Below are 4,606 nucleotides of genomic sequence, written 5' to 3'. Positions count from 1 at the left end.
TGAATGAAATGAAATCTAAGTACTCCTTCTGTCCAGTTTTCTTAATTTTCTTCTTTTATTTATTTTTTTTTTTTAAGAAAGGAAACCACTTTTTGACTTTTCCGTTTGAAGGAGGCCTTCAACTTGTCATTTGTTCGTTGCCTTTTGCCTTTGGCCGCGCCCATCTTTTTCTTTTTCTTTTTCACTTTCACTTTGACATCGTTTTTTATTCTTGTATTTTATTCTATTTTAAAAGGTTATGGTTATCGGTATAACTAAATTTTTATATTTTTAATTTAAATTAAATAAATTTTTATAATTAATAATTAATTAATTATCATAAATTAAAATATCACTTGTAATTTTATATTCATGTGAATTTAATGTGAAATGTAAATATTTAACGTGATCATGTCATTATGTCATATTAACATCACGTGATATAAAATAATAAATAATATTTTAATTTATTTAATTTAAAATAAAAATACAACAACTTAACTAAATGTAATAAAAAATTAAAAATTTATTTAAATTTTTATAAATAATTTAAATTTTTTTAAAATATTATTTTTTAATAAAATAAAAATATAAAAATTTGATTAAATGTAATAAAACATAAATAATTTGAAAAAAAATTTTAAATATTATACTTGTTCAAGATTTAGAAAAAGCTTACACATTCATTAATGATGCTTAATGCCCATAAATACAAGAAAAAGAAAACTACATGAATGTGTTGTTAATGGTGCCTACATGACCACATTATAGTTAACTGTAAGTTAATGGTACAATTTCACAAACTAGAAATATCCATTTATCCATGAACACCATATATGAAAAAAAGAAATTACCTAAGCGTAATGGCCAATATGGTCACAAAACAAAGCAAATTAATTGTCAGCTACTCTTCAAACTTGACCTCAACTTCAACAAACCTCTTTAAGGTTGAGCTTGGTTAGCTTACACAGCATCTTTACAGGTCTGTTTTTCAACAAGCTTAATCATGAACAACGCCTCATTATAGTCTTTTTTCTCCTTAACGATTGCAGCCTTTTCTTCATTACATATACCTTTACTTTTGCAAACCTTCTTAACATGCCTCATTTGATTGCAATATCAACATTTCATATTAAGATGGAACCAACAAACTTTCTTTGTATGATTTTGTTTTTTGCAATACGAGCATGCTTGAAACTTAGGCTTAGCTTTTCATTGTTTCCATCACCGTCATGTTCTTTGTCTTGGTCATTCCTCCTTTAACTATTGCCCACTTCTTTGTCTCAACTCTTAACCATCAAGGCACCTTCCATATGTTCATCATTTCAAATAGTTCGTCTTTGTTCTTGAGCTTGGAAGGCATTCACAAGCTCAGTAATTGTCAGTTCAGCAATATTTTTAGAGTCCTGAAGTGAAGATATCTTAACCTTAATTTTTTCAAGGAGACTTGTTAGAATCTTGTTCACAATACTGTGTTCAATTAAATTATTTTCAAGCAATCTGAGTTAATTGACCAACTTTATAATTGCGTTAGAGTATTCTTTAATACTCTTTTCATCGTTCATCCTCAACATCTCGAACTCTCTATGGAGATTTAAGGCTTGATTTTGATGGGTTCTTTCACTACCATAAAACTCCTCTTTTAGGCGATCCCAAACATCCTTAGGCAATTCATAAGTTATTATCCTTATGAAAATAGCATCTAACATAGTTGAGTGGATACACGAGAGAACCTTAAATCTTTTTGTTACTTCCTCCCTGATTGCTTTACTTGCACTACTATGGGGTTGGGTCTTTATTTTGGTGGCTCACCTCCCACCCTCACAACCTTCCATAAATCGAAGGCTCTAAAATATGCCTCCACTTTCATAGCTCAACTACTATAAATTTTTTTCTTTTTGTAAACACATGCAGAGTAACGATATTAAGGCTTGAGAAAGCCATTGTTATGGTGTTTTACTTTAAAAGCTTGAGAATGAAGATTTTAAAGAAAAATATTGGTGATTTTTTTTCTTTCTCAGTCCTTAAGATCTTTTAAATTGGCTCTGATACCATGTTAAAGATGTAAAGAAAGCTCACACATTCATTAGTGGTGTCTAACGGCCTTAAAAACAAGAAAAAGAAAACTACCCCTTAATACATGAAAGAAAGATAAATAAAACTGAAAATAATGACTTAGATGACCTCGTTACACTTAATTGTCAGTTCATGGTACAATTTTACAAACTAAAAATAACCACTTATCCATGAACTCTAAATACATGAATAAAAGAAGCTACCTAAAAATAGTGGTCTTACTAGGTGACAAAACAAAGCAATTAATTGCCAGCAACTCTTCAAGCTTGACCCCAACTTCAATAATACTTTTAATAAATCTACATACATTAAAAGTTATCTCAAGGAAGGGACAATTGAGGGGCTACTTGTTGGCCACATGACAAGGCTAATTAAACCTTTGGGACACGTTTGCTATTCTTGAAAAAATCAAGATTTTATTTTTCATTTTATCTCTTCTTGATATTTTTGTTTTTTCCTTATGATAGATTTTGCTTCTCCTTTTACTCTTTCAATCTTTGTTTTCTCTGCTTCTTTGTTTTTTTTAGGTTTTCAGTTCGTTTTTCCTCATTTTTGGTCACCTTGCTCTTTTTGCCCATAAACCTATTAGCCTCCGAACTAGTGACGCCCCCTTTTTGTTCACTAGTAGTCATCTCACGACACAACTACCTTAATCCACTCACTCCCTTTGCTGACCAACCATCCTAATTCAAACCTCCCTTCTTCTCCCTTTTCTTTTCCTTATGCATCATCATTTTCTTCCTTTTTGATCAATTATACCTAATGTTCTTTGTTTATTTGGTTAGCGATATGAAGGCAAGAATGCCTTTTTAACAGAAAATATGAGCTTCCTAGGGATTAATTTCCTCAGGTAGCATAAATAGTTTTATTTTTGGAGGTTGTGAAATTTTTTTTCTCTTTGCTTTGAATCAACTTTTGAGTTAATTGTTATAAAAACTAATAAACAAATAAAAATAATAAAGAAAGTGAATATAGAAAGAAGTTTGAGGCGTGATTTCACTGTTTTTAGGATAATTTTTACCCTTTTAGAGTATGAACCTTTGTGTAAAAGGACTGTAGCAGTTATTTTTCAAGATTCAACAGACCTTTTCTTATTAGCTTGCACAAACTAGTAAGGGATAGTAAGAACAATAAAAAGACTTTTTTAGAGGAAAAAAGAACCTAGTGGGAAAGCAAGAAAAATAGAAAAAATACGCGGAGAAGTTTTAAAAAAGATAAGAGAATTAGAACTGTTGGTGTGTGTTGTGACTGAGGTAAGGAGGCTGTATTTATAGGCAGAGAATGAAGTGAACAGTGCACCAAATCAGGAGAATGAAGTGAACGTTACACCAAATAAGGAGAGTTATGAAAAAAAAACCCAATCAGTATGTAAGTAGACGTTGCACTAAATTAGGAGAGTTAAGAAAACTTAGTCATGTAGGTAGACGTTGCATCGAATCAGGGAAGTTAAGAAAACTTAGACATATAGGTTGAGTTTGAGTCTGATTCAATCAAAGGCTGAGAAAGCTAAGAAGAAAAAAAGTTAAAGCTAAGGTACAAAAGTTCACTTGCACCTAGCCCACGTGTATACTCACGTGTAAGGGGAGAAATCTAGATTTTCTCAAGGCTTGGCCCAATCTTGTGGGCGTGCAAGCCCACTTCTTTTTTCTTCCTTGTAATAAGCCCATAATAGGTTTTCTAATTTAAAGCATCATATCTTTATGTACATTAGCAATGTTGAATGTTTAAACCTTATAATATACTATTTTTTCAACAATCCCCTACATATTTCATAAGGTTTTATAGGAAGTTTTGTTGCATCAAATTTCATTTGAGTGTAATATTTTGTGACTGGTGCTTTTAAGCTATGAACCAACTCTAGAGAAAATGAAACATAAATCATAGAATTTTGGTGAAGTTTTGTAACTTTTATGAACAAAAAATTCTTGATGTGAGATATGATTTCCATCAATCACATTGCACCTCCACAATTTCTGCTGCTCAATGTAGTTTTGCACGAATAAGTCATGCGCGTACATGGTTATTCATAAGTGCTCTTGAGAACTTGTACAATTCTCATAGGAGCGGCCCCACTCCATAATTATATAGGTGATTCTGTCAAGTGTATACTGCAGTTTAATACACTCCTTATAAGGGATATGAAATTCATTAAGGTTACATTTGATTGGCAGAATAGACAGGAATGGAATAGAATAGTTATTATGTGGGAATAGAATGAAGTGAGAATAAAATAGAATAGTTGTTATTTAGTTTTGTATGACAAAGAGAATAGGACATAAATAATTATTATGACTTATTGTAGTGTTTGATTGATAACAATAATTTTGGAATAAGAAAGGAATAGAAAACAAAAAGCCAAAAACACCCTTTATTATTTATATGCCTATTTTTTTATTAGATTTTTTAAATATTAATAATATAGAATTTAATTAAAATATTAATAATTAATAATGTAAATATTAATAATTTATTTAATTTAAATATTATTATGATTAATTTTTATTTTTTAAAATATTAATAATTGATAAATTAAATATTAATATTTTATTTA

The sequence above is a fragment of the Theobroma cacao genome, chromosome 6, assembly GCF_000208745.1.
Source record: "Theobroma cacao cultivar B97-61/B2 chromosome 6, Criollo_cocoa_genome_V2, whole genome shotgun sequence".
Taxonomy (NCBI): domain Eukaryota; kingdom Viridiplantae; phylum Streptophyta; class Magnoliopsida; order Malvales; family Malvaceae; genus Theobroma; species Theobroma cacao.
The sequence above is the reverse complement of the archived record's forward strand: the minus strand, read 5'-3'. Positions refer to the sequence as shown.